Source organism: Chiroxiphia lanceolata, chromosome 1 (assembly GCF_009829145.1).
Source record: "Chiroxiphia lanceolata isolate bChiLan1 chromosome 1, bChiLan1.pri, whole genome shotgun sequence".
NCBI classification, from domain to species: Eukaryota; Metazoa; Chordata; class Aves; order Passeriformes; family Pipridae; genus Chiroxiphia; species Chiroxiphia lanceolata.
In genome coordinates, this window is record NC_045637.1 from 89,377,828 (window position 1) to 89,397,937 (window position 20,110).

General features: G+C 38.2%; 1 long non-coding RNA gene across 1 annotated transcript in view; it reads left to right on the forward strand.

Annotated features, from left to right (window-relative positions):
• The first annotated feature begins 761 nt into the window (after nucleotides 1-761).
• Nucleotides 762-20,110, forward strand: part of LOC116799961 — a 30,372-nt gene continuing 11,023 nt past the window's right edge. The window contains exons 1-2 of the long non-coding RNA XR_004361149.1: nucleotides 762-961; nucleotides 1,054-1,161. This is a non-coding gene — a long non-coding RNA (uncharacterized LOC116799961). The remainder of the gene's footprint in view (nucleotides 962-1,053; nucleotides 1,162-20,110) is intronic.

Sequence of the window (20,110 nt, forward strand, 5' to 3'; positions counted from 1 at the left end):
CTCTTCTGAAAAATGAATGATGAATGGCATAAAAGTGCTGTTATGCCTAGCTTAGAAAGAGAAACTGAGACACTGAAAGTTTATGCAATTTCTTCAGAACTCACAAAGGACATGGAAATAGAACTCCTGTCCTTGGTCTTAAGATCCTCCATCTATTTTTCAAAAATGGGAGATGTTACTGTATTGACTATATTGTTTCCCTTAGGGTGGAAGGTAAGTCCCCTTCCAGTGATTTTCTTGATGTTATTTGCTAAATTCCTTCTTATGGCTGTCAACAGGGCATTTCTAAGACAAATTATATAAAGGAAAAGCTATGCCACATGGCAGGTATAAAAAGTAACAGTTCTAAGGATTCATGCAAATACTAAAATATTGAATTTACTCTAGTGTTGTTCATGTTTTGTGTTACACTGCCCAGAGGTGTTTCATTGTTTCCTACAAAAGGGATATTTGAATTTTTTTCTTTTGCTTTTATTCCAGTAATTAGTCATGACTGAGTTTTAGAGATATGCAGGTGAGGTACCCCAGTGCATTTTCTTTTGACGTTCCTTGAATTAGGTTCAGTGCTAAGAGAAAACATTTTCCTGCACCCCTCCTCTATATCTTTAAATGAATGTCATCCAAATGGCATTGCCACTCAAATATTACAGTGAAATTCCTTGCATGCTGATAGTGCAGTGTGGGAATCTCTAAAATTGTCCCCTGTAGGCTTGAATTCAGCCCCTGAAGGTTCACTTGAGTTTAATTTCACTAATCACACAGGGACAGTTATTTTTTGCTCTTGCTCAGCTTCTCTTTCACATGCAAGCACGTTAACACACACACGCGCGCGCACACACACACACACACACTCACTCACGCTGCATCCCTCCCGTTCTGGTGCACTGAAGTCCAGATTTGCTCTGACCATTCCTGCACACAAGCAGAGAGCGACACAACATGACGGTGCCTAAGACCATAGGTGGGTCGTTTGCTTCAAGCCAATTTATTCACATTTGCGATGGTAAGATTGATTTTTATCCTGCATTTCTGAGTTTATTTAACTGATTTCAGAAACTGCCACAGAGGTGGGGGCAGAGATCATCTTCAAGGTTGCTGTCATCTGGAATTTTATGTCCTTCATTTTCTTTCACTCTATATGCCTGTCACATCGGCTTAACTGTGAGTAGCGTACTAGCCAGTACCTCTGGCATACTGTATATTAATAGAATATTGATATAGCCCAAATACTGTTGTGGGATTCATCATTTGGTAAATCCTCTGCCATCTGCAGTTTTACAGAGCCGTTTAATTAGCAATTTTACAACCTCCTATTCTCTCATTAAATTAATTAATAATTAAGTTCAAATATAGGCATCTTTAATGTCATAATTATATTTCAGTTTTATGGTCACCAGAGTTTAGCTCATTAGGCAAAGTAGTCATAAACCATAGTTCTATTTAGGGGCTGAGGCACTAATGCACAGGTAGTTTGCTTCTGCTTGGTATTTTTTATCCTTCTCAATTTCTCCCCTTCTACCCTCATCCCACCGCCTTACCCCCCTCCCCGATTCTCCAGCTTCCCTTCCTCTCATTGCTCTCTGCTAACACTGGCATCTTTTTTTCCTGTGGTAGCTCTTTCTTATTTATATGTCATGTTAAAAAAAAAAAAAAAATCCCTGGTGCACAGTGGCACAGCTCCCCCTCCCCATTACTCTCTCTGGAGCAGTGCAATAACACCGGCCTGCTATGGGTCCTCCTTCCTCGCAAGCCTCAGGGACCACCAACTCCAGTGCTGGGCACCCAGAGGTGGCAACTTTTGTGTAACATCATATTGGTGATATTGTACTCCTTTTTGACTGCGTGGTTTACCAAGGCATGGGATGTAGTAATGACATTTCACACAGTATGATATGTTGTGCGTGGTTTTATATGTAGTGGATTTATTTCGGTCATTATCACTGATTAAACCAGCTTAGTTGAAAAGGCAAAGCAAAACTTGGCTTTGAAATTGTTCTTATTTAATTTTGTTTGTGCTCACATAACCCAGGACAGCACTAATTATCTCTTTAGCGTAGCTCATATTTCTAATGTAATTCATATGTAAATTGTAATTTAAATCATATGGGAATGTTTGTGTTCCTTGCATATTCTCAGTAAAGAGCACAAACAGCGAATTAAAACTGTTTGGAAATGAAAACTTTATGTTGCCTTTTTTGAACTGTCTTTGATTTCTTTTGGCTTGTTGTTTCTCTAATGAATCATGATTCAATTGGATGGCTAAGGCCGATGCATTTAGTCTCTTCTCTCTGTATTTACACAGCTTGCTCACTGGCCTGCTTTTCCTTCTGAATTTGGAAGGCAGGGGGGAGCTTTCTGCATGCTTGCTACCTTTGGAAAAAAATCATCATAAGATGACTATTACTAATAATGAATGATATTTTTATGACTACAGAGCCTAAGAGCATGGCATGCCATTATTTGTGCGACTTTGCTATTCAAATGGAACCACGCAAGAGTGTTATTTCTGGTAGCATAACTGATAATATTACGTTAAAATTTTAATCCCAAACCCAACTTTCCACTTAATAACATTAACTTTTTTTTTTTTTTTTACTTAATGCAATATTACTGTCTTCTCTGAAAGCTGTTGCTGCCCATAGGGAAGTGGTCTTTTGACAAAGCTAGTCAATACTTATTTGTATGAGTAGAGCATAGGACAGTAAAAATTGTTCCCAAACTTCTGAAGTTTCAGGACAGGTTGGCTTCCTGGATGTGGGAATGCTGTTGCGATACACTCTAACACCAAAAACAGAACTAAGACTAACAGCAAAAGCAACAAGCTGGATGTCACCAGGAGAGTGAGTGTGAAAGCCTGCAGTCGTGGGCAGCAGGTGCAGGTGTGCTACCATCTCCTGAAGCAGAAAACAGAAGGCAAAAGATGTGAAGGAAACAGGAAGAGTAAAAAGGACAAATGAAAGAATAATTAAACCTAGAAAGCTATCAAGTTAATGAATGATGATGTCAGCTACACCTTTCTTTGCTGGAACTGCCCTTTACATTTCCTAGGCAAATCTCTACTCAAAACATTAGTGAGATAATGAATGTCTGTTTTTCATCCTGCCAAAAAAGATCTTTGCCCAACCCATGCCAAATGAAGCTGTCTGTGCTGTATAGAGTCCAGGCATCAGTGTCACTCCCTTGCCCCAGCAAATTGTGACCTGACCTGCCAATGGCCGCACAGGAGTGTGTTTGAAGTGCTCCCTCAGGTTTAGTGCAGGGTACTTGCGACATGATGGTCCTAGAAGCCTCTTCCCACGGACAATTGCTGCTCAGATTGGTATGCAAAGCCCTCAGGGGAAAAATCCTTCACTCCCTGCCACCCTTTCTGTTGTTTCTGCGTATTGCTGTGGCCAGAAGAGAGGTTAAGGGTTTGAGGACTAATACTGCTGTATTAGTTCCTGCTGCTGTAATGCTTAGCTCTGGGACAGGTGACCCTGCCCACCAGTGGAAAAGATTGCATATGCCAAGAAAGAGGCAGAGGGGTCACATCAGTGAACAGACACACTGCTTCATGGCATCCCTCTGCCGATTTCTCCATCAGGAAAACCGCTCCCTATGTTACAGCAGTCTTGTCTTTCTCAGGCCTTGGGGACCCCTGTAGATAAGGTGCGGCATCAGGGCTCTATGTAGCACAGTTGAACGGGGGGGTGGAAAAGGCAAGCAAGAAGCATCACTGGTCTGGTTTGGTTGTGACCACACAGCCCTCCTGCAGCCAGGTATCCTCCAGGGAGGAATGCTGCGACATCTAGGGCACGCTTTTAAAACACATGCGGACACACGTACCCACACGCACATGCACGCACACTCACCATGACGACACAAGAGCTGTCCAAAACTATTTTCAATAATTGATTTGCTGTTTAATTGAACATCATGACTGACTAACATAGCTCATTACTTTACTCATTAGTTAATTATCGAAGAAAGTAGGACAAGTCAATAAAATGGAAGGCTGTAAATTCCAATACTAATTAGCACCATTTCCTCAGAGACATATTTAAGGGCAGATTGGCTACCCGAGTGTCCCTGGACCTTGTAGATGAAGGGAAAGGGTAGACTTACCATAAATCTAGATTACCAGCAAGCAAGGCTCCTCAGTAGTAAGTAGTCAAGTACACAGGTACTGAGCTACTGTCAGGCATGCTCTTTGAACTGGAATATTGGAACACAAGCAGCACAGAAATTCCTATTTTTAAAAGAAAAGAGGGGCGTGGGGGTGGTGAGGGAGGGAGTGCTCACACACCAGAGAGGATCCATATTTAGAATAAATTATGCAAACTGAACTACTTCTGCAGAGTACATTTGCTCTCCAAAGCTCTCTCTTTTCCAGTCTCTCTTGCATTCACTTCACCCTCTTTTTTTGGCAGTCAAAATCCTAGTCAAAACACTAGTCAAACACCTTCAGGAGTGGGCACATTTTTAACGTGCGGTTTCTAATTTATATCTCTTATTTTTGTTTTGGTTTGGGGTTTTTTTTTAAATAAAATATTTCAGTGAGGCAGAATTTAGTGGGTCCAGCAGAGCTTTAATTGAGCCAAAAAGTAATGTAAAGAAAATAAAGACAGTTTCAAAGAAGACTGTGAGAAAAGGAGGCAAAGAAAGTGCACATATGTGTAACATGTCTGCACTCATGGTATATATTTTATATACACATGATGTGTTATATATATGTATATATATACTTAAATAATAAGTGCATGTGTGCATGTAAAAAATTCATGCAGATACATACATAGAGCTACATACATACATACATATGGAAATATGCCTATACGGGGTTCCTTATCCTCAGTAAGAGGAAATTAGCAAATTTCTTGAGTTCTGCAGTTTAAAAGCCCTCAGGACTTACAGGCTGCCTTTTAAAAATCAGCACAAGAGGACTTAGACTATGAAAAGGTTCTGTTGATATACTGGTACACCGTTCAACCATTCGTCTAAATTATTATAAACAACTAAGGGATCAGGATAAATATGTTTTCTTAATTCCTTTTATTTGGAGGTATATCTTCTGGGTCTTCATCTCAACATATATTCACTTTTGAAAAATTAATTTCCATTTAGGTGAATGGAAATGGAGATCAAAAGCATTACTTGAGCTCAACTTAAGGGAAGAAATCACCCTAAGAATAGCTCTCAGTCTGGAGCTTTAAATATTTAATAATTCTAAAAATATATTAGTGGATTAACCTAAAAAATGCTAACAGATGTCTGTTACTTGACTTACTATATTTTGTGCCTGCAGTTCTGATTATTAAATCACAAGTTATGCTTGATTATCAAGTGTTTTAAAAAGTACCTTACCAAAGTGTTCTAAAGATTGCATGGATTTTTTTAATCAGTAGTTTCAAGAATCTGGTCTCTGGTGCAAACAAAACAAGACTGAAATTTAAGTTTAGGGAAGAAGGGGTAAATGTGCTTAACAGAAAGCTCTTGATAGAAATAATGCAGGGGAAAAAATCTTTAACTATTTTAGTAAATTTTTTTTTTTTAAAAGTGGTATTTTATTATCTATATTTGGAAGGGGATATTTGTTTGGGATGTTCTCTTTGTATGAGTGAAGGATTGGAAAAAAACCCCAAAACAACACCATATAAAATTGACTGGGAAAGAACAGAGAGGAAAAAATTTCCCCAACCAGATGTTCACTCCGTATAGGCTAAGGTGCAAGGTATATACAGCATATACAAGCACTACACGCTTGCTAGGAGTTGGAAATCATAAAGGAGAACACTGAGAAAAGATGTGTTTCCAGACAGTGCCAAGCACTCTTCGATACTGAGATTTTTATTTTTTTTTTAAATAATTCTGGTTAGGTCATGCTGTATCTCTAGATATACGTGAACATCTTGGCTATGAGGCCTCAGGGAGAGCTCCCGAACTGAGCAGCCAGCATGCTCAGCCTACAAGAGCTCAATATTACACGATGGGTATGGGAATGGGGAGAAGCCTGTGAGAAGACCCAACTTCAAAGTTTGAGCCATGCTTTAGAGCCACAAATGTCTCTAAAAGTACACAAATATAAAATGCTTATATTTTACACTGTCATTTGTCATACATATTGTAATGTATGTGCATAATGTAAGATAATTCTCATTTACATTTTTAACTCCTTGTCTGTATCTGTTGTTAATCACTCCAAAACTGGAGGCAGAAGTCGATTACCAAGCACAATACCTAGAGTACTCTGAGCCAGCAGACGCAAAATGTGCAGACTGGAAGTGCTCTGGTGAATTTGCAGAGGTCCTCTTCGAGATGGGGCCCCCAGGCCCCTGCAGCCTTTAATCAGCTGTAACTGGAGTGAAGCTGTCAGCTCCTGCTTGTATTCTGTCAACTTCAGTACCACTTAGAGCATCCCTGACAAACGTATATTGAACATTTAACAGTCAATCTGTGGGCAAGCTTTTGATTTTGCAGGAAACTTTCTAAGGTTCCACTTTTTACAAGGGAAAACTTGTTAAGTTATTAGGGGGGAAAATGGAGAAAAACATCCTTCAGTCAAATCCTTTGCTTTTATGGAGAAACCCAGTTATCTTTTCTTTAACAGGATGATGGATTGGCTCAGTTCAAGGTGATATCCCAGCTGGTGCAAGACAAAGAAAGGGCTATCATATGATGGTGACACCTCTCTTCCTCTGTCAGTCAAACTGTGCTAGTTGTACTGTAGAACTGGAGCAGCCTGCTATTATTAGAAGTATTATCATATAAATTATTCACACTGAAATATATGTTCGGTTCTGGTGTGTTTATAAGTTTCCCATTAAGAATTTAAATTTAAAGATCTTTTCCAGCTTCATGAGCCTCCCCAAATACCCTTCTTCCACTCACCTACTTCTGGTGTTGCTTCAAAAGCGTACAGATGTAAGTGTGACTGTCTGGAATGAGTGACTTCAAGCAAAGCTGTTCCTATATTTTTAAAATACTAAATGCATTTCAAAATAATGCAATACATGCCAAATCTACACAAGAATTCTTTATTATGTGTAAATTATTTGAAGATTTTTTTCCTTTTTCCTTTCCTTTCTGGTGCCTGGGGACTTTATTTTTTCTTTTTTTGTGTGTGTAGTTTATGGACTAAGCTTATTATTTGCTAATTTTAGGTCCTACCTCTTCCTCTTGGGAGCCTAAATACTCTACTATTATTTCTTCAAAGAGCTCACTCCTACAGTATCCCTGCTGTAAATGCAGTTGAATCTTACCTAATGATGACAAAATAAGGCCATGACACATCTGAGCAGTCTGGAAGGGTACAAAGGGAAGTAGGACAGATACAGTTTCTTCACAAGTCAAAGCAGTCCGTAGCATTCAGTTTCAGTTTCCCCACAGTCTCCATGGTAATGCCATTGCAAGAGGGAAATTATTATAACATGCCAACACTGAGCTCCCATAACCACACTGATCCCTGGGGACTCTGCCATTTGCCACCCCACAACACAGAAAACTTCCTGAATAGGCTCCTTCCCTAACTATTAAACACACAGTCTTCCCAAGGAGAGAACAGAAACTTCCTTGAGGACACTCTGAGTCCTCAGAAGACAGTTTTGGATGCCTTCTACACCATTCATATAAAATGGGAATGAAAACACTTCTGGTCTCCTAAAGGCACCATATGAGGATTATGGCAACCTCATCCAGACAGAAATTAGGAAATTAATCATATTTAATTAGAATTAAATTAAATATTTGAGTAATTAATATTTATATGGCACCAATATATACCTATTTATTACTACTGAGTGTTGTTGGTATCACTTTTACTATTTTAATACTTTTTTTATCACTGTACTGCTTAGAAGCCCTCACTGCAGAGGGCAGTAGTGCAACCACTGTTGCACCAGCCTGACAGAACAAGTCACTGTCCCTTCTCCAAAGGGTTAAGGAGCAATGACTGCACTTATGAAAGCAGTTCTGGTCCTACCAATGCAGAGAGTTACCTAGTGAAATCTGGAAGATTATTTAAAGGAAAAAAATTATTAATTCTTATTGTTGTCAGTGGGAGTTAGGTGCCTAGCATGCCTTAAAACCCAGGCCTGGATTAGGCAATTGCAGCTATGACAAACTTAATAAAACTGGCAAACTTAATAAACTGAAACAGTAGGAACAGCTTTAGGAAAAAACAGCAGCAACAAATTTTTGTGGACTTCAATGCAGGAACATTTCTAGTCATATTTAAAAGGAGAAAAAGTTTCAGACAAAACCAGGTCTACCCATCTTGCAGAAGTCTGAGGAATGAGCAGAAGGCCAAAAAGAGTCAAAGCAAAGCCACTCATCTCCATCACATACGAAGTAAGAGGCAGACAAATGAGGAAATAAATAAATTTTTGTGCATATGTTTGAAGAACCCTTCTTTTCTGCAGTTGACATTCATCAAATTCTCACTGCCTCTCCCAGTCAATTTTGTCCTTCAATTAACCAATAAGTCAATTTGTTCTTTCTCCATTAGAAAAATCCTCCTCTCAGCAAAAAATGCATCATTTCACTATCAGATCGATTCACCCTTCCTTCTCACTGCTCAATCGATAATCTCTGCATCTCCTACACAGCAAACAGGTCCATGGAAAGAAACCTGCCTAGGAAGTTTCTCTCCTTATATTTGGCATGCTACCTACATACAGGTGGCTCACTAGGCACTTCTGAGCACACAAGCATGGAAACACTCGAAACAATACTGTAGGGAATTGGATTTGAAGGTAAAAGACAGATCAGAACTGAGCTTTTATTTCCAATAACATTACAACTGTTTTGATAACTGGTGGAATTATATGTCACACCAAAAGTGCATGCAAAATTTCACAATATTAAAAAAACAAATGGAAAATTGAGTATGCAATGACAAACCACTCCATTTTTGGACAATATAGAGCTTTTACAAACCATTCTATGCCACTGAACTATTCTGATTGAGTTTGATAAAAGTAATAAGAAGTGCCCATACCCAAAGCTCTAGACAGCCACAGATTGCAAATAGAGATAGCTATGAAGAAAGAAATAAATTGCCTTCAAATAAAGAATGGTTGTAAGTCAGGCACGTTTCATTTGACCAGAAAACCATCAATAAAGCTCAGTACATTCACGATGTCTTTTCAAATCCAAAACATAAGGATGTATAGCATTAGAAAAGCACAACTTATCGGAGAGATTGCACCTTCTGTACAAAGGACATACACAGGTGCAAACCCAGAGACTCCTTCAGCATGAGCAGGAATCCAATCCTGGATGAAACACAGTCACCATACAACTAGACAAAGTTGCAATGGTCAGCAGATTATGGTATGAAGTGAAAAAGAAGAAGTTTAGATTACATAAAATAATGCAATTAGCCAAGTTGGTTAGAACGCTGATATCAGTACTTGCAGCACAGAAAGGGAAAGGAGCTCACTTTCAGTGAAATCTTAGGCAAACTACAAGCACTCCATTTGATGGTAGGAGAATAAATTTTGTGAGATTATATTTTGGAGGTTTTCTCCACCATTTAGAAATGTGAAAATTTAAAATATGAACTGCTAAAAGCAATGTGTCTTCACTTTTTATTTTTTGTTGTTGTTGTTTAAAGTTCTGCTGAGTGTTTTGTCACTTTAGGTTTGGTATTTTTCTTCCCACTTCATTTGTTTACTCTCTGTAGGAGTGTGGCAGGGTATGGAGTAGGTTTTTTACTTCCAGCTGTGAATCAAAGCAAAAGTGAAAGTTACACTTTTTACTCTGTGATCTATTAAGACTTGTGAATGTTTTCATACCAGAACACTATTTGAATATTTATGAATAAAAATCCATTAAATACTAATAAGTTACCATTCTCAGTCACTAGCCTGTTTCTTAATCTGTTTTGCCATTAACTCATAACCTCAATGTAGTAGCCCAGGTTAGTCTTTGGCAAAAATTTCCAGCTGAATATTTTATTTAGGGAAGAATGCAAATTTGGGACAAGCCAAACTATTCATAAACTTGTGCTGAATTTTGTTAGTAGGTCACCTGAAAATAAAAAGAAAGAAAATCAGAAAAGTCAAACCACCCCTTTCCCTTCATTTTAAACAATGTTCCCAGTTATTGCCTCAAAAGGATTCTTTTCCATTCTAAGGAAAACCAGGTCTCAATGTAACCCAATTAAATACTTTCTAAGCAACTGCAACTTATAGACACCAAAATCTCCCTAAAAACACCCAGGGAGCTGAAGTCTCCTTTGGGAGCCCAGCTGGTTTTGAGTACCTTGCAGTTGGGAACATCACTTGCATCAAAGAGCTCCTTGTATAAAGACTCCTCCCTGCAAGGATGCTGTGTCTTCATTTGTGCACCAACAGTACCTTTGCAATGAGATGGGACATCACAAAGCACCTTCAGTTAAACTCTCTGCAGGATAGGGGTGTACCTTGTTGCTCTACAACTCTCACGGGGAACCTTGCTGCTTTCTACAGCTAACAAAAAGGAGGTTGTAGCTAAGTGGTGGTCCGTCTCTTCTCTCAAGTAAAAGTGACAGGATGAGAGGAAATGGCCTCAATTTGCACCAGGGGAGGTTTAGATGGGATATTAGCAAAAATTTTTTTCACTGATAGGGTGGTCAAACAGTGAAACAGGCTGCCAAAGGAAGTGGTGGTATCACCATCCTTGGTAGAATTCAAAAGACGTGTGGATGTGGCCCTTGGGTATATGGTTTAGTAGTGAACACAGCAGTGCTAGGTTGACAGTTGGATTTAATAATCTCTTCCAACTTCAGCGATTCTATGATTCTAGAAAAGAGCTAGAGATCACTGCTGTAAAAGATGCTACAAAACATACAAGCATTAGAAGCCTTTTCAACTGAAAAGCTAGAATAAGATACAGCTTCTTTGAGACAAAAATGTCATAACTTTTGAGACAGTTTAAGATTACATGTGTAACATATACAGATTTCACACTATACAGTTCATACTGTGAACATGTACACAGCATTGCAGAGCACTTCTGATGTGACTTCATTGAGACTGACTTTCTATAATATAGACATGATTTTATTTTGGATTGCAGTTGATTATGTATGCCTTACAACTCCAACACAGGAAAATAATATCTCTTTGAGCTGCCCTGGGGTGGATAAACACAGTTTTCACAGTGTTACCCTATGGCCATAAGAGCTGCATGGTGGGGAGAGAGAGGAGAACTAATCTGTGCACAAGATTATGGAAGGGAGAGAAGATTGCAGGACACAGATTGCACCTACCACACTCTTTGTGATCAACACCCAATGGCTGTCCCTTATCCTGGGAGGACAAAGAGACAAAGGAGAGGATACAAGATCTCCTTTTGACCAAGTAATTTACTTGCCCATTGTGTGGTAACAGGGAACAATGTCCATATATTGCTTGAACAGAAAGACCTTTTAACACTGTTGCCCTTGAAATCCTTATTTTTGTTAACGACAGGACTTATGACTACACTCCCCTTCTCCTCCACCCCCTTCTCTTCCAGCTCCCAGTAGCAGGGAAGAGGTTGGGCCAGCCCGCTCCTGGCCCCGGGGAGGAGGTGGCAGAAGGCTGGCCTTATTTACCTTAGCCATTTCCCCGTGTAATCTGGGTAATCGTGTGGCTAATCGGTGACACGGAGGAGCCCCCCACACCGCAATTCACAATGCCAACCCATTCATATTTCATACAATAGGGTATTTAAGTCATCCCATGCCTTGCCAAGGCGATTGCTCCCCCTTTGTTCTGATGTTTTCGGTAGGGGTCTCCTACCCTACTCCCTCTTTCACACCAGCATATGTCCTAACTCTTGCCTGCTGCAGCTGGACAAGGGCTGTTGTTTTTGTTTTGTTCTTCAAAACCAATGAATTGATTATGGCAGTGTGAAATGTGGGTTAAAACAGTCCCCACATGTATGCATACATTAGCCATTTGCTACATTACAACTTCACAGCAAGGTGACCGCTGAGGCAACAGTGCTCATGCTCTTCCATTTTGAATGGGCAATCTGTTAAGCACAAAAGGAAATAGTATATAAAAGACTGACTGAACATATTGTTTCAAAAATGGCTCACCATGCTATATCAAAGTGAAATAAAAGTACCTCTACCCCAGTGTACTGCAACCATAAAGAAAGAACAAATCTGGTCTATAACAGAAAATTACAAGGTTCACATGAATGGATATAGAATATTAAATTCAGACCATATTCCTACTCTAAGGATTACTATTGCATATTCACCTTTACTTGCTGCCTATCTCACATTCAGCATGTAGTGAACTCAACAGCCTTACAAATTATGGAATCTGATCTCATCTTTGTACAAACCAAATACAAAAAACCCACAGTAAACACCTCCAGTTCAGGATTTACCTCTCATAGGGTGTGTTGATTTGTGGATCAGAACTGGCAAGGAGAAATTGCCTTCATAGGCTAGACTATCAGGTCTCTTCTCTCCCTGGCTAGCAATGACAAAAAGTCAGTTTTCTCCAAAAACTCTTTTGTAGCTTATACAACACAGGTCTTGTGGCTCCATTTCTCTTCCAAGGTGTAAAGAAATGACATATCACAGCAACTCCCTCAAAATCAATACTGCCAGCTTAGGTCAAAGTCTGCAACAGAAATGCCTTTTTATTTTTAAGAATAACCCTAAATGCATTATAATATAATTCAGGTACTTAAAAAGAAGTATTTATTGACATGACAAAAGATTTCATTCCTTCCTGGTTCAAGTTTATACTACTCCACGGATGTACAACTGGTGCTGAAACACGTCACTCATGACTTTTCTTGTAAATGCCTGAGCCATGTTCCTTGGCTTGAATTCAGCATATAGAAGTTCACACCTGTGTTCTGTATTATAATCAATTTTCATTTTTTACTACTAAAACTGGAAAAAAAAGTTTTGAGCCTCAGTCGAGAGCCAGTTTTCAACAGAAAGCTAAGTTTTCTATGAAAAGTTAATTAATTAGCACACATACAATATTTTACAGACTTGTAAATAGTAGTGTATTGTATAAAGTACCTAAAAGGAAAAATTTGTACAGCATGTTCACCTAGTTTTTGAATGCTTAACTGTAAGCCTGAAACCAGGAATTTCAAAATCTTCAGGGGAACAGAGGGCAGAACACAGATGTATTTAAAATTTCATTTTGATTATCAAAGAAGTTACAATATCTTGTTTCAAAATCCAACTCTTCAATGTCAGAATTTGTAAACCTCTTTATTTCTGCACACCCCCTGCCCCCCCCCCAGATCACAAAATAACAAATAAAGCTTCTCAAGACTATTCTTTCAGGGCAGACTCTGGCACTAGAATGTGTAGCAGCAAATTATCTATCTGTACATCTGTCATTGAAGAAAAGCAGATTTTGTTCAAATTGCTATCAGTAGAATTTATGCCACCTGAAAATGATCCCAATACAGCTAAATTTGTAAATGGTTACCTTCCCCATCACCCAAACAGCAGGGACAGAGCTACAGCAATATAAATGTGCTAATCCCTGCATAATGTATTCCCACATCTCCCTGTATCAAATCATTCCAAAGGGTTTTCAATATACAAGTTAATTAGCTATAGCGAAGCAGTAAAGTAGTGCCTAATGAAGATCAGGGCTTAAAATACCAGAAGTAGCCTGTTGTACCCTTTCCCCCAACTTTAATGTTCTTTTGAAACGGGTTGCAGATATAGTTCAAGTGTAATTTAACAAGAGACAGATGGCATTTAAGGAACAGGATTGTTTTAACTATATGGTAAACATAGTGGACATTTTAAAATATGCATTTTCAATAACATCTACAAGAACACCATTTCTGTTTTAGCACCTCGAAATGCTACTGCCATGCAGTATCTATCTATCCATCCATCTATCCACCTATCTATCATCTATCTAAGCACTTGTAACGCTGAGCAAGAAAATGACACTATTTTGTTACTGAACACATGACATTATATTCTAATTACATGCTCAATTTCTCATTTCTTAAAACAGTTCATGGAAAAGTAGTTGCATACTTCTACTCAAAAAAATTAAATCTCTCTAAAACTAATTGTACAGAATTAAAAAGATACAAGCAAGGAATGTCTGCAACATACAACTTGCAGAGATAAGATAAAAAATAACATAAGAAAGTAAACTTAATTATCTAAGAAATATCTGCCACTTGCAGGAAGCACAGAGCTGCCACAGTCACATGTTTCATATTTAACTAAGAAATGAAAAGCCTTAATTAATTAAATTAAGGTCCTGATCCTCACTGGATGTGGAAGTCAATGAGAGTTTATCCATGTGAACCTCATAGCTGGAGTGGGACTGAACACTCCCTTTTGCTGTCTATTAAGGATGAAACTCATTTTGTAATCCCATCACTTCATTAGCACCTTTCCAGCACATTATCTTTACCCTAATCCTCCTGTCACTTTAGGGATTCAGGGTCATTAGAGCACTTGAAGGGTCGATGTTATTGTCGTGGAGGTGTGAATTGATCACTAAGATGACAACTGGCGACAAGTATACTTTATTAGTCTGCTACTTTGCCTCTTAATTGCTACTGATTATCCTGTCTTTTAGAAAGGAAATTTGGACTCCTTCTGCCATTGCCAAAGGTTGCACTGCTTTCTAATAGGACCATCTAATCACTGTCCCCCATCCCTTCCACTTCCTCCCCCCCCCACCCCCAGAAAGGAGTCCATTTAGACATAGTATATTTGCCCAATTCAATGGAACTACTTGTGTGAGTAAAATCAACAAGATAAGGCCCTTTAACCCTCCTACTGCATTGTGTTTGGCTTTTGATTAAGAGAATTTCTCTGTTAAAAACCCAAACATTTCTGATTGCTTCTTTTCCTTTGCGATGGCATGAATAGGATCATCTCTTTTTTTTTTTTTTCCAAAAGTCCCATTTTAGGTATGGCTATGCTTACTATTTGAATGGATTTTGCAGAGGAAGAGCTGGTTTTCCAAACATCATCATATTGCATTTTAACTACACATTAAGTCAAACTAGCAAAAAAAAAAAAAAACTTCTGCATCTTGCCAGATTTCACATGCTTCAAGCCTTAATTGCTGTTAACCACAAGATTTACACTTAGTATTTAGTTTTACAAAACTTCTTGCTTAAAGAAGGGTAATAAGAATAAAAGGAAAAAGAAAAAGAGCTTTTCAAACTAGAGAGCTGGAAGAGTAGAAAAATCAGGGCAGTATAAATGTGCTTCCTTGAAAGTGGCAATCTTTGCATTACTGGTTGTTTTGCTTCATATCAGGGTAAATATATCTATAAGGGATCACACTTAGCAGCAAGGGAATATTAATACAGAACTCTTAAGCTCTTTGTTCTTTTTTATTAACATTGATTAAAAAATAACACTGGTGACAAAAAGAAAACAACTCCCAGATCTCCTATTCCTACTCTAAAACCCACATAGAAGTCAATCTCTGTATAACACTCCCTTCCAAAACCAAGTGCTAAACTTAAATCAGCAAAAATTAAGAACTTTAACAAATGTCTAATCTTGAATTTTGTAATAGAGACATTCAAATATGAATCTAGCTGCTCAGGATGAATATTTGACCTTCCTAAGTCATTTGAATTGTTCAAGGTTATTTTATAGGATCAGTATTTCACATTCTAATTTCCAAGGATGACACATTTCCCATGAAAAAAAGCTGCTACGTAAAATTCAGATTGGCTCTTTGAATTTTACTGTGGTCAAAAGAAAACTTTAAACAGTTTGTGCAATAATCTGATCCCTCCCTTCCTCTTTTAACCATGCCTACGTAGAACTTCTGCAAAGGCATTTTGCTTATGAAAAAAAGCTTGAAGATGATTGAAACCTTTAATTAATTTTTTATTTGATTTCACTAGAGAAAAATAGCAAATACTTATGGTATTATTTTTGCAAGAGTATGACTGCATTTTATAGACAGTTTTACATGCACAGTCCTGCTCAACAAAAACAAAAGTTCTTTCATTTTACCTCCACATGTCAATACAAAACACAACTGCTCCTGACTAGAGTGTTGTTTGATCTTCTGATCCCATTGTCTTCTTCAAAAAGAGATCCTGAACTGTATTTGGATGGAGGCCTCTGCAGACCCTATTCTAAACTGTAGCTACTTTAACTTCACTAGTTTGGGATCTAAAATATTTTTATTTAACTAAGACATGGCCCATAAGTTATCAATGTAATTTCAGTCTGAGTGACTCACCTCAGTTTTCATTAACCAGTACCTTGACAGCTTGGTTTACCCAAAACAAATTGGCCTGTGTGGAGATAATACCGATACCAAGAGCAACAGGTATGGGATTGATGAGCAAGATGTTTGGGAGACAGAACATATCTGTGAAGTAAATGCAAGAAGGTGAGCACTGTTGAGGTCACTTCTGAAACCCATGTCAATGATTGCTTTACACAGCCTGCTCTAACAAACGTAGCCTTAGGAAATAACTGTTACCTGGTAGCATTTCTGGAAACAATCATAACTGGATATTCATGCTAAAAGATGGGTACTAAGAAACAGAAGACACTGTAATGTGAGACAAACTGGTGCAGTAAGATGTTGTTGAGATGTTTCCTTACCATCACCACACTGGTGACTCAAATTTGGTTCCCACAGAATGTAATTACCTTCCTGCAACAGAAAACTAGTGAGCAGTCCTTCCTGGAAGGAGGCTGGCTAAATAATCATAATGTACTCCTTATGACTTAGGTAAATCATAAATAAATATATTTTAGATCCCATATCCCATATCTGGTAATAAAAAGACTAGTACTGAAATATACTTCGCTGTCCATACATAAATAATGGGCCAAATAATTGGAAAATTTTAGGAGACGAATATGACAAAAATGGGAGAAGGCTATAAATTTCTTCTGGAGGAAAAGATCTAGTTTCCCAAGGGAAAGTAGCACCTCTTGGCTAAAAGCAGAGAGGAGGGGAGCTAGAGGAGGGGATATATTTTTCAGAAGGGTACATATTCCTTTGCAATGACTGAACAGAGACTGTTGAGTAACAGTTGACCCACTCTCACAGGCAGAGCTGAATGATGTTCTGAGAGACTTGCTCTTTTCAAGCAGACCATCAGCAGATGATAATACACCAGAGTCAGCTTCAGGGTCCCTGTGGCATAGGCCATATCTGATGACAGCAGTGATCAGATCTAGACTTAGCATCTCTATAGGAAATATCCCTGACACTATCAATTTTCTCCCACTGTCTGAACAATTCCAGAGGTTCTTCCCTCCCACGGTCTCGGCCTCACAGCCTCTTGTTCTAGTGTATAACAACAAGGCCCAATGCAGCTGCTACATATCCAAAGCCCTGTTTAGCCCTACTGAACAAGCCTAAGGATGCCACGATACATATTCACAAAGAAATGAAGGTTGTCTTTTCCTAAAAAACATGATGATACTCTTCATTGGTGTTAGTAGGACTTCTAGTTCAAGAGACAGCTGTTTGGATAGACAAAGCACTTGAAGTCCAGGTCAGATTGATAGATTAACTCAGAACTCTGGCATTTGGATTAAAGAAGTATAGAAATGAATCTTATATTTGACATTTAAAACACTTTCAAAGGGAACCTTTTCCACTGCCTGTACTTTCTTAAATCACAGTAGAAAGAACTGCCATGGCAGAACAGTGTGAGAAATTACTGTCCAACTGCTTCTCTGTTTTCCCACGTTATGACTGAAGACATTAGTCCCTGAATCATTTTACATCTTGGCATTACGTGCAATGACACTGTGCATAAAAAACAGATGACACAACAGAAAGAAAATTTGAAAATTTATTTATCCTTTCTTTTGAAAATCATCTAGAATGTAAATGTGGTTGTGGCAACTCTAGATGAAAGGGAAGAGGAAAAAAAAAAGTCTGCTTTTGGAGGGCTAGCTTGACTAAAAACTTTAGATTTATGCAGTCTGACTCCCAGTTCCTGCATGACCTTGGCAAAGTCACTTATTGTAACATTTTCAGAAATGGATGCTATTTCCTCAGGCTTTCATTCTACTTCTCATCTCCAGAGTATATGACTGTTTTGCATGTACAACCAATAGCAAAATTAAAAATCTCAAGGGACTTTATGGAATTTCTGGATCTTGGTCTTTTCAGGGCTTTAGAGCTATTTGCTGTAACATACATACAGCATGATTTGTTAGCTGTTCCAGGACTTCCCCCACAAAACTTTGAGTTTTACAAGAAGTCTTTATGGACTACCAGAGTTTTGGGAGACCAGTTTGAGACAGCTGAGTCATCCAGAAGAAGTCAGTGAGAGACATAGTAGGTCTGAAATATCAGATCTTTTTCCATCTAATTTCTTCCCATCAAATGACGTGAAGCATTTAACAACTGAAGGACACAAAACTGAAAAAAGGGTGTTTCATCTCTCCCTTACTTCTCAGCTTTCAAATCGGGGCTTTAATTATTTTGGAATGGTTGAAGCAGAAGAAGTAATGAAACTGCTGAGCAAGTTGAAGATCTTCGTACTTAGGGGAAGCAATATGCTTTGTACGTATGCTTTATATATTAAATTCTTTGCATATTTTCTAGAAACTTGCATTGATTTATAAGAAACATCCTCTCAAATCCAGATATTAAGGTTAAATTGGAAACTGCAATTTCACTCTACTGCAGTGTTAAATAAATAATACGTATTTTGGGACTGAAAGAATCAATCCAGAAAGGAAGGACTATACCAGACTATAAATACAAACAGCACAAAGTTCGTTAATCTGCTATATTAGCTATTGTAGGATATTTCAACACAATGTGTACTTCCTCTTTATTGTCACCAATCTTTCTCCTGCTCATATTCAAACTGAGGTGGGCTATCAACCTTCACAATCATCTGAAATCATATTTTGGAGAATATTCAGGCAAGTCTGGCAGAGCATGGAAAGCTGAAGTGCTCTAATAGGGCTTGGAAAAACATCAGACTCTCTGTTGGTGTTCATCCCACCAGCTATAGATATTCTCTAATTTTTATCTCAGGACAATTTCAGCGACGCCACTTTGGGTTCTCACTGAACTTCTCCAAGTATGACCTCTCCATTTTACTCTGCCTATAGGAAATGTCATTTCTCATCGCCATTGCTTGAACTTTTATTGCCACCTTCTTCCTTTTAGTTGTGCGCACATTAAGTATTCACTAGCTGACACTTCTTCTCTTTCTTTTTTTTTTAATAATATATGTAAGCATGTAATCACTTAAGTGTTCTACATAGTTCTTATTAGATGTTTTATTAAGTCAAAAATATGCCAAGTTGAAAATATCCCTTGCTTTACATTCCAGATCATAAAAACAGCTCACCTTTTCTTAACATTTTGGACATAAGGTATTCTCATAAAAGTTGACAATGCTACCAAGCTTATGATGAACCTGTTTAGTTCCTTTAAACAGCTCTAACCACTAGCAGCAGAACAGTGGACTGTTTGCTGCTCTTACCAGCCAAACTTCACAGGGACAATAATCAGCAAAGAAAGGAAAGTGCATGCATTTGTTCCCGTAGTTAAACCCAAATAAGCTGGAGTGAAAGTCCTCTGTACAATTGACTATAATATTGCACATCTGCTGGTGAAATACTTACAAGTAACTTTCTCAGTCATGTGCTTGCACTGACTGTCTTTTACACTAGCAAAATCCTGTCGTACCAAGATTAGCCAGTAAAACTAATAAAAGTAAATGAGTAAACCATGATGCAGGCATGAAATACATAAATCAAGCTAAAATATTGGAAGGAGGGGAAAAGGTAATACCTAGAAAACAACAGAAACCTACAAAAACAAGATCTGAGTAGGATCAGAAGAATTACCTGTGGCATTCACTTCAGATTCCCTCAGAAAATTATGAAAGATATTATTTGCAAAAAAAGCCAACAACTTTCTTAACTACAACTTTCTAATATGTTGGAAACAAAGATGCTGCAGACTGAAGTACACTAACTGTTTGAGTTGAATGTGAACACAAACTTTCTAACACCTCAGTACACAGTTAAGAGAGAGCATTACTCTAATATCTGTAAATCAGAGCACTTCAAATTAACCCTGTGTTCATTAAAAAGCTTGCTGATTTTATGTTTTTGTTATCATTCTGATACAAGCCTGAGAACAAAAGTACTTAACAATTCCAGTCAAATAGG